The sequence below is a fragment of the Leptonychotes weddellii genome, chromosome X, assembly GCF_054177405.1.
Source record: "Leptonychotes weddellii isolate Sample4059 chromosome X, ASM5417740v2, whole genome shotgun sequence".
Lineage (NCBI taxonomy): Eukaryota > Metazoa > Chordata > Mammalia > Carnivora > Phocidae > Leptonychotes > Leptonychotes weddellii.
The window spans coordinates 18846245-18858157 of record NC_138385.1 but is presented as its reverse complement, the minus strand read 5'-3'; positions in this window follow the sequence as shown (position 1 = coordinate 18858157).

Sequence of the window (11913 nt, the reverse complement as noted above, 5' to 3'; positions counted from 1 at the left end):
AATTTTGCTGTGAGTCTAAAACTGCTCTGAAAATAAATTCTATTTAAAAAATAATGACATTAGGACCATACCAAAAATAAAACTTTTGCACAGCAAAGGAAACCATCAACAAAACAAAAAGGCAAGCCACTGAATGGAAGAAGTTATTTGCAAATGGTATATCTGATAAGGGGCTAATATCTAAAATATATGAAAAACTCATACAAGTCAATATCAAAAAAAAAGTCTGATTTAAAAAATAGGCAGAAAATCTGAACAGACACTATTCCAAAGACATTCAGGTGGCCAACAGACATACAAAAAGATGCTCAACAATACTAATGATCAGAGAAATTCAAATCAAAACCACAATGAGATATCATCTCACACCAGTGAGAATGACTAGTATCAAAAATATAAGAAATAACAAGTACTGCCAAGGATGTGGGGAAAAGAGAGCCCTTGTGCACTGCTGGGTCCCACTGCTGTGGGACTATATAATACTTATATATATGTATATATAATTAAAAATAGAAATACAGTACAATAGTATAATTCCACTTCTGTGTATTTACCTGAAGAAAATGAAAACACTAATTCAAAAAGACATATACCCTGTTATGTTTATTGCAGCATTATTATAAGAGCCAAGATATGGAAGTAACCCAAGTGTCCATCAATAAATGAATGGATAAAGATGTGGTGTGTATGTATACATGTGTGTGCCTGTATGTACAAAATGGAATATTACTCAACCATAAAAAATGAGATCTTGCCATTTGCAACAACATGGATGGACCTAAAGAGTATGATACTAAGTGAAATAAGTCAGAAAGAAAAAGACAAATACCTTATGATTTCACTTATATGTGGAATATAAAAAACAAAACCAACCAACCAACCAAATAGACTCTTAAATACAGAGAAGAAACTGGTAGTTGTCAGAGGGGAGGTTGGTGGGGGTAATAAATGAAGTAGGTGCAGGGGATCAATAATAAATTAATTAATAACATATACATAAATATATAAAACTGTTATGAACATCCATGCATTCATTAAACAAAGAATTACTGAGTACTTACTATGGACCGGGAACTAATCTGGGCCCATGGATTTCAATAGAAAAAGAGCAGTTAAAAATGTACAGCTTCAGGGTGCCTGGCTGGTTCAGTCAGTACAGCATGCAACTCTTGATCCTGGGGTTATAAACTGAAATCCCACAGTGGGTGTAGAGATTACTTAAAAATAAAATCTTGGGGTACCTGGGTGGCTCAGTTAAGCATCTGCCTTTGGCTCAGGTCATGATCTCAGGGTCCTGGGATGGAGCCCCATGTTGGGCTCCCTGCTCAGGGGGAGTCTGCTTCTCCCTCTACCTCTGCACTGCCCCCTGCTCATACTTTCCCTCTCTCTCTCAAATAAATAAATGTAAGGAATAGTACAAATAAATATAAGGAATAGCATGGAGGATCACAGGGCAAAGGAGGGAAAACTGAATGGGAAGAAATCAGAGAGGGAGAAAAACCATGAGAGACTCTGGACTCCAGGAAACAAACTGAGGGTTTCAGAGGGGAGGGGGGTTGGGAGATGGGGTAAGCGGGTGACAGGTATTAAGGAGGACATATGTTGTGATGAGCACTGGGTGTTATATGCAACTAATTAATCATTGAACAATACATCAAAAACTAATGATGTACTATATGCTGGCTAACTGAACTTAATAAAAAACAATAAATAATAAATAAATAAATAAAAATCTTTATTTTAAAAATGGGGGTGCCTGGGTGGCTCAGTTGGTTAAGCTTCCGACACTTGATTTCAGCTCAGGTCATGATCTCAAGGTCGTGAGATCAAGCCCTGCATTGGGCTCTGTGCTGGGCATGGAGCCTGATTAAGATTCTCTCTCCCTCTGCCCCCCCCCTAAAAAATATCTGGCTTCATAGAGTTTATATTGCAGTGGAGGGAGACAGACAATAAGCAGATAAAAAATATTCAACATATAAGATGATACAAAATGCTATGGATACAAAATAGAGCAGGAAAATGAGTTAGGGAGTATTAGCAGAGTATAATTTTAAGACAGCATTGTCAGAGTAAAGCTCTCTAAAAAGATGATATTTAAGTAAAGCTCTAAGTATGTGAGGGACCAAGCCATTCTCTTCTAGGTGAAGAGTGTTTCAAATAGAGATAACAACAAATGCACAAGTCCTAAGATAGGGGCATTTTGGGAGTGTTAAACAAACAGCAAGAACATTATGAGGTTAGAGCTGAGTGAAGAAGAAAGAGTGAAATGATATGAAGTCAGATAGGTAGATAGGCAATTTGTTAGAATGGGGGCTTTTATTCTAGGAGAGGTAAAATAAAACCTGGACATGTATCTCTATAGTATACAAGTGGTAGAATTTTGGGGTCATAGGGTAGTCATATCTTCAGCTTACCAATAAATGGCAAATTATTTTCAAATGCAACCACATCAATACACTCCCACTAGCAGTATATGAAGAATCTCCATGGTTCCACACTTCACCAATATTTGATTTTATCAGACTTCAAAAATTTTGCCAATCTGATAGACTTACTAATGGTGGTTACAATTTTTATTTCCATGATAACTAATGAGAATGAAATTTTATTCATTTTTTCCATAAAATAATTTTACTCTAACTTTTCATATCCACCATCAATGCATTTCTTTGCCAAAACCAGAGCCACTTTTTGAACTATATTATATTTTCTTCTTTTTAAGCTGTTTACAGTGTAGTTTTTTTAATCTGAAATTGATGTTATCACTGGAAATTTTGTCTCAAACCCAAACTAAACTTTTAATTTTTTTATTTCCACAAAATAATCACTTTCAGCATTTACATCACATTTTAAAATTGATGAATAATTGCATGCAGTGAAATACACAGACCTTATTTTGCATATAGCTGTGTAACCTAGATCCCTATCCAGAAATAAAATATTCCATTGACTCAGAAAGTTACCTTTTGTCCCTTCTTTGTCCCCACTCCAGACCCCTCATACCAGACTAGAAATATCCACTGACCTGAGCTCTATCACAGTAGACTAGTTTTGCCTACTGCACAACTCAATACAAATAAAATCATAGAGTATATATGCTCTCGTGTCAGATATTTTTACCTAGCATATTTTTGAAATTCATCCATATTGTGCATATATCAGTAGTGCTTTCTTTTTAAATGCTGACTGGTATTCCATTGTATGAATACATACTTTGTCCATTCTCCTATTGATGAACTCCTGAATTATTTCTAGGTTGATGTTTTTATTAATTAATTTGCTATAAACAGTCTTGAAGAGTGTTTGTTGTGGAGTAGTTTTCATATCCCTTGGATAAACACCTAGGATTGTAATTGCTGGGTCATAGAATAGAATCTGTCAAATAATTTTCTAAAGTAGTTTTATCATTTTACATTCCTACCAGCAACATATGAGCTCCAGTTGCTCCAAAACCTTGCCAAGATTTGGGGCACCTGGGTGGCTCAGTTGGTTAAAGCATCTGACTCTTGATTTTGGCTCAGGTCATGATCTCAGGGTTGTGAGATCGAGCCCTGTATCAGGCTCCATGGAGCCTGCTTAAAATTCTCTCTCTCCCTCTGCCCTTCCCCTTCTCTCTCTCTCTCCCTCTCAAAAAACAAAACAAAACAAAACAAAAACCTCACCAACATTTTATGGTATCAGTGTTTTTCATTTTAGCCATTTCTGTGAATGGTGTCTCATGGTCTTTTCATAATTTTTATCAGAAATTTGTGTTTCCTCTTCTCTGAAATGTCTTTCATGCCCATATTGTTACTGAGATGTTTGTCTTTTTCTTTTTAATTCAGGATAACGATATTTTCTGGCTCCTGATCCCTTGTTTGTTACGTGCATTGCAAATATATTCTCCTGTTTTTGGCTTTTTACTTTCATGAAGATGTCTTTTGATGATCAAAAGTTCTTATTTTACTGTCATCAATCTTTTTTTTCCTTTATGGTTTGCACTTTTTAAATTCAGCTTTTTAGGTTCCATGAAAAATCTTGCTGGGATTTTTATTAAAAGTATCAATTTGGGAAGAACTGACATATTTACAAAATGGAGTTTTTGTCCCCATGAACAAGATAAATCTCTCAATTTAATGCCTTTCACAACGTTTTAAAAATTTTCTCCTTAAAGATATTATATATTTTTAGTTAGATTTAATTCAAGATTTTGCCAGCGTTTAAAATTTTTAAATGGTGGTATTTTAAATAGTAGCTATATTTTAGTTAATAACATTTTCAAATTATTTGTTGCTGGTGTTTGGAAATGCTGGTGTCTAGATTTTGTATATTGATCTTGTGTCTAATAACCTGGATAACCTCTTATTAATTCTAATAAATAGATTCTTCTTTTTCCATTACCTGATTAGATGATTATTTTACTTACAAATAACATTTTTTGTTTCTATCTTTCTAATTCATATAACTTTATTTTTGTGCTTTACTGCAATGGACACCCATATAACTGAATAAAAGTGGTGATCAGGAGCATTATTTTTGTTCCTGATTTTATAATAATGCTTCTAATTGTTCATTAGTAATTATTAGTGCTGCTAAAGGTGTTTAGCAGATACATATTATCAGGTGAAGAAAGTATTCTTATATTCCTAGTTTGCTAAGAGTTTTTTTTTTTTAATTATCAATGGATGTTAAATTTAGTTTATTTGTATGCATATATTTAGGTGATCAATCATGTAACTTTAATTTTCTAAACTGATAGTATTGAACTGCATTAGAAGAGTTTCTAACATTGAATATTAAATTCCTAAAAGAAACCTAATGTATTTATGATGTAATATACTTTTTATACATTGCTTGTTTCAGTTGGCTAATGTTTATTTAAGTTAATGGGTGAGACTCTGTAATTTTCCTTCCTTATATCAACATTATCAATTTTTTGACAAGGTTATTAATAGCCTTATACAATAATTTTGAGGTGTTCACTGTTTTCTGTGTGAGACTGGAATGATATGGTGCTCAGATAATCCATAGATCAAATTGTAAACTATATGGGTCTGGTGTTTTCTTTGGGAAATATTTTAAACTAATAATTCGTAATTTCTATTTCTACTTGTGTCTGTTTTAATGAGTTTTTTTAAAGAAAAATTTACTTTCATTTACATTTCAAATTTCTTGTCATGAAGTCATTCACAAAATGATTTAATTTCACTTTAATATCTACTGAATTGTAGTTTTGCCCCATTTTTCTTTAGTCATATTACACTGTGTCTTCTATCTTTGTGATCAGTACTGCCAAAGAATTGCCAATTTTAGAACTTTTTAGAATACCACTTTTCTTTCTGTTTATCCTTTTTATCACTGGTTCTCAATCCTGTCTCCCTACTAGAATCAACTGAGGAAGCTCTCAAAAAAACAGTGATGTCTAAGGGCACTCATTCAGTGGGTTCTGATCTAATTGGTCTGGGATGAGGGCTGAATATCTGCATTTTTAAAAACTCCCCCAAAGACTCTAAATAGCCAAAGGAATCTTGAAAAGTAAAAACAAAACTGGAGGTATCACAATTCCAGATTTCAAGTTATATTACAAAGCAGTAGTAATCAAAAGAGTATGGTAATGGCACAAAAATAAATGCATAGATCAATGAAACAGAATAGAAAATACAGAAATGAGCCCACACATCTATGGTCAATTATTCTTTGACAAAGGAGGCAAGAATATGCAATGGGGAAAAAACACTCTCTTAAATAAATGGTGTTGGGAAAACTGAATAGCTACAGGCAAAAAAATTAACTGAACCACTTTCTTACACCATACACAAAAATAAACTCAAAATGTACTAAGGACCTAAATGTGATACCTGAAACCATAATAATCCTAGAAGATAGTACAGGCAGTAATTTCTCTGACAACAGCCATTAACAACATTTTTCTAGATATGTCTCCAGAGGCAAGGGAAACAAAAGCAAAAATAAACTATTGAGATTAATCAAAATAAAAACCTTCTGCACAGTGAAGGAAACAATCAACAAAACTAAAAGACAACCTACTAAATGGGAGAAGATATTTTCAAATGACATATCTAATAAAGGGGTAGTATCCACAATATATAAAGATTTCATAAAACTCAACACCAAAAAAACCCAAATAATCCAATATAAAAATGGACAGAAGACATGAACAGATATTTCTTTAAAGAAGACATACAGATGGCCAATAGACACATGAAAAGATGCTTCACATCATTCATCATCAAGGAAATACAAATCAAAACTACAATGAGTATCTCACACATGGCAGAATGGCTAAAATCAATAACACAAATAACAACAGGTATTGGCGAGGATGTGGAGAAAAAGGAACACTTGTGCACTGTTGGTGGGAATGCAAACTGTGTAGTCACTCTGGAAAATGGTATGGAGATTTCTTTTCAAGCAAACAACAAACTAACCATGCACTATGCTTTAAAAAGAAAATTGTTAAAATTTATAAGAATTAGTATCATACAGATTATATTCTCTAATCAAAACTTACAAGAATTTACAATTTTTTTTACTTAAAAAACTTAAAACTAGAAATACCCTATGTCCAGTAATTACACTATTGGGTACTTACCCAAAGAATATGAAAACACTGGAGGAGCAAGATGGCAAAGGAGTAGGAGACCTAAGTTTTGTCTGGTCCCAGGAATTCAGCTAGATAAGGATCAAACCATTCTGAAAACCTACGAACTCAAGAGGAGATTGAAGAAAAGAATAGCAGCAACTCTATGAACAGAAAAGCGACCACTTTCTGGAAGGTAGGTAAGAGAAGTGAATCCGAGGTGATATTCGGGAAGACAGACGGCGGGGGAGGGGGCCTCCGTCAGCCACTACTGGCAAGTGATAGAACAGCGGAGCACAAAATCGGAAATTTAAGAAGTTGGCTCTGCTGAGGGACGTCGCTCCAGTGGCTAAGCAGGGGATGGAACCCTCACTGGGACAGTGTGGTCTCAGGACCCTTGGGGTCACAGAAAGACCGTGGGTGCCCGAGTGTGGCAGAGCTCCCAGGTATCAGAGCAGGGAAGCCTGCTGCAAAGACGGAGCCGAGGAGTGGGCTCTCAGCTCAGGGTTGCCATAAACCATGATCCATGGCACAGTCGGGCCACTGCTCTTCTAGCAGAGAGCCAATAAGTGGCAGATCTGGGGAGACTCCTCTTCCTCCCCCAGGAGGAGTGGCGCGGGAGTGCACTGCAGGGAGCTGCTGGGTTTGGAGGCTCCAAACAGGGTCATGCGCCAGAGATAGAAACGTTCAGTCAAAGACCAGGTGAGCATGGAGTGCCGCTGGAGACTGGGGAGATGGGAGTGATTGACTGCTTTTCTCTGGGGGCGCACTGAGGAGTGGGGCCCCGAGTTCTCAGCTCCTCTGGGGCGGAGATTGGGAGGCCGCCATTTTCACTCTCGTCCTCCAAAGCTGTATGGAAAGCTTGCAGGGAACAAAAGTTCCCGAGACCAAACCCAAGCAGATTACTTAGCCCGGCCCCTGCCAAGGGTGGTGCAATTCTGTCTCAGGCAAAGACATTTGAGAACCATGGCAACAGGCCCCTCCCCCAGAAGATCAGCAAGAATAGCCAGCCAAGACCAAGTTTACCAATCAATGAGAACAGCACAACTCCAGCACTAGGGGAATATAGCACATAGAATTCACGGTATTTTTCCAATGATTCTTTAGCCTTTCAAAGTTAATTTTTAAATTTTCTTTTCCTTTTTCTTTTGAATTTTTCTTTTTCCCTTTTTCAACCAACATCTTATCAATGCTTTTTTAAAAATCTTTTTTATTTTTCATTTTCAGAGTCATAATCTATCCCTTCATAGTAGTTAACCTTATTTTTGGTGTATATATATATATAAGTTGTTCTCTCTTTAAAATTTGGGGATACAGTTTCTTCTAACAGACCAAAATATACCCTAAATCTCCAGTGTAAGGCTTTCTTCTAGTATCCTGCCTGATCACATTCTCTCCATTTTTTTTAATCCTCTTCTTTCTTTTTTCAACCAACTTCTTATCAACTCCTTTTATAAAATCTTTAACAATTTTCATCTTTACAGTCATATTCCATCCCTTCATCATATTTACCCTTATTTTTGTACATATATAAGTTTTTCTTTCTTTAAAATTTTGGGAGGCACTTTCTTCTAACAGACCAAATATGCCCAAAATTTAGTGTATGGCACTGAACTATGCACCAGCCTGATCATATTTGATCATATCTTGTTTTTTTGTGGTTTTTTTTACCTTTTTCTTTTTCTTCTTTTTTTCTTTTTTCTTTATTTCCCCTTCTTTTACCCCGGTTTCATGTCTCTTCTGATTTGTTTAGTGTATATTTTACTGGGGTAGTTGTTACCCTGTTAGCATTTTGTTCTCTCATTCATCTATTCTCCTCTGGACAAAATGACAAGACGGAAAAAATCACCTCAAAAAAAAGAACAAGAGGCAGTAACGACTGCCAGGGACCTAATCAATACAGACATTAGTAAGATGTCAGAACTAGAGTTCAGAATAATGATTTTAAAGATAGTAGCTGGGCTTGAAAAAAGCATGGAAGATACTAGAGAAACCCTTTCTGGAGAAATAGAAGAACTGAAGTCTAACCAAGTCGAAATCAAAAAGGCTATTAATGAGGTGTAATCAAAACTGGAGGCTCTAACTGCTAGGATAAGTGAGGCAGAAGAGAGAATTAGTGATATAGAAGACCAAATGATGGAGAATAAAGGAGCTGAGAAAAAGAGAGATAAACAAGTACTGGATCACGAGGGCAGAATTCAAGAGATAAGTGATACCAGAAGATAAAACAATATTAGAATAATTGGGATCCCAGAAGAAGAAGAAAGAGAGAGAGGGGCAGAAGGTATAGTAGAGCAAATTATAGCAGAAAACTTCCCTAACTTGGGGAAGGAAACAGACATCAAAATCCAGAAGGCACAGAGAACCCCCCACAAAATCAATAAAAATAGGTAAACACCTCAGCATCTAATAGTAAAACTTACGAGTCTCAGAGACAAACAGAAAATCCTGAAAGCAACTCAGGAGAAGAGATCTGTAACCTACAATGGTAGAAACATTAGATTGGCAACAGACCTATCCACAGAGACCTGGCAGACCAGAAAGGACTGGCATGATATATTCAGAGCACTAAATGAGAAAAGTATGCAGCCAAGAATACTATATCCAGCTACACTATCATTGAAAATAGAAGCAGAGATAAAAAAAACTTCCAGAACAAACAAAAAGGAAGGGAATTTGCAAACAGGAAACCAACCCTAAAAGAAATATTGAAAGGGATCCCTAAGCAAAGAGAGAGCCTAAAAGTAACATAGACCAGAAAGGAACAGAGACAATACACAATAACAGTCACCTTACAGGCAATACAATGGCACTAAATTCATATCTTTCAATAGTTACCCTGAATGTAATTGGCTACATGCCTCAATCAAAAGACACGGGATATCAGATTGGATAAAAAAACAAGATCCATTAATATGCTGTCTGCAAGAGACTCATTTTAGACCCAAAGACACTGCCAGATTGAAAGTGAGGGGGTGAAAACCATTTACCATGCTAATGGACACCAAAAGAAAGCTGGGGTGGCAATCCTTATATTAGATAAATTAGATTTTAAACCAAAGACTATAATAAGAGATGAGGTAGGACACTATATCATACTTAAAGGGTCTATCCAACAACAAGATCTAACAATTGTAAATATATATGCCCCTAACATGGGAGCAGCCAATTATATAAGGCAATTATTAACAAAAGCAAAGACACACATAGACAACAATACAATAGTGGGGTACTTTAACACCCCCCTCACTGAAATGGACAGATCATCTAAGCAAAAGATCAACAAGGAAATAAAGACTTTAAATGACACACTAGACCAAATGGACTTCACAGATATATTCAGAACATTCCATCCCAAAGCAACAGAATACACATTCTTCTCTAGTGCCCATGGAACATGCTCCAGAAGAGATCACATCCTAGGTCACAAATCAAGTCCCAACTGGTACCTAAAGATTAGGATCATTCCCTGCATATTTTCAGACCACAGTGCTTTGAAACTAGAACTCAATCACAAGAGGAAAGTCAGAAAGAACTCAAATACATGGAGGCTAAAGAACATCCTACTGAAGAATGAAAGGGTCAACCAGGAAATTAAAGAAGAATTAAAAAAATTCATGGAAACAAATGAAAATGAAAACACAACTGTTCAAAATCTTTGGGACGCACCAAAGGTAGTCCTAAGAGGAACATGTATAGCAATACAAGCCTTTCTCAAGAAACAAGAAAGTTCTCAAATACACAACCTGACCCTACACCTAAAGGAGCTGGAGAAAGAACAGCAAATAAAACCTAAACCCAGCAGAAGAAGAGAAATGATAAAGATCAGAGCAGAAATCAATGAAATAGAAACCAAAAGAACAGTAGAACAGATCAACGAAACTAGGAGCTGGTTCTTTGAAAGAATTAACAAGATTGATATACCTCTGGCCAGACTTATCAAAAAGAAAAGAGAAAGGACCCAAATAAATAAAATAATGAATGAAAGAGGACAGATCACAACCAACACCAAAGAAATACAAACAATTATAAGAACATATTATGAGCAAGTATATGGCAGCAAATTAGATAATCTGGAAGAAAAGGATGCATTCCTAGAGACGTGTAAACTACCAAAACTGAACCAAGAATAGAAAACCTGAACAGACCTATAACCACTAAGAAAATTGAAGCAGTAATCAAAAATCTCCCAACAAACAAGAGGCCAAGGCCAGAAGGCTACCAGGGGAATTCTGCCAAACATTTAAAGAAGAATTAATACCTATTCTTCTGAAACTTTTCCAAAAAATAGAAATGGAAGGAAAACTTCCAAACTCGTTTTAGGAGGCCACCATTACCTTGATCCCTAAACCAGAAAAAGAACCCATCAAAAAAGGGGCACCTGGGTGGCTCAGTCGTTAAGCGTCTGCCTTTGGCTCAGGTTGTGATCCCAGGGTCCTGGGATCGAGCCCCACATCAGGCTCCCTGCTCAGCCAGAAGCCTCCTTCTCCCTCTCCCAGTCACACTACTTGTGTTCCCTCTTTCACAATCTCTGTCTGTCAAATAAATGAATAAAATCTTAAAAAAAAAAAAGACCCCATCAAAAAGGAGAATTATAGACCAATATCCTTGATGAACATGGATGCCAGAATTCTCACCAAAATACTAGCCAATTGGATCAAAGAGAACATTAAAAGGATTATTCACCATGGCCAAGTGAGATTTATTCCTGGGCTACAAGTTTGGTTCAACATCCGCAAATCAATCAATGTGATAAAATACATTAATAAGAGAAAGAGCAAGAACCATATGATCCTCTCCATAGATGCAGAAAAAGCATTTGACAAAGTACAGCATCCTTTCTTGATCAAAACTCTTCAGAGTATAGGGATAGAGGGTACATACTTCAATATCCTAAAAGCCATCTATGAAAAACCTACAGCAAATATCATTCTCAATGGGGAAAAACTGAGAGCTTTCACCCTAAGGTCAGGAACACGGCTGGGATGTTCACTATCACCACTGCTATTCAACAGAGTATTAGAAGTCCTAGCCACAGCAATCAGACAACAAAAAGAAATAAAAGGCATCCGAATTGGCAAAAAAGAAGTCAAACTCTCACTCTTTGCAGATGATATGATACTTTATGTGGAAAACCCAAAAGACTCCACCCCAAAACTGCTAGAACTCATACAGGAATTCAGGAAAGTGGCAGGATATAAAATCAATGCACAGAAATCAGTGGCATTCCTATACACCAACAACAAGACAGAAGAAAGAGAAATTAAGGAGTGGATCCCATTTACAATTGCACCCAAAACCATAAGATACCTAGGAATAAATCTAACCAAAGA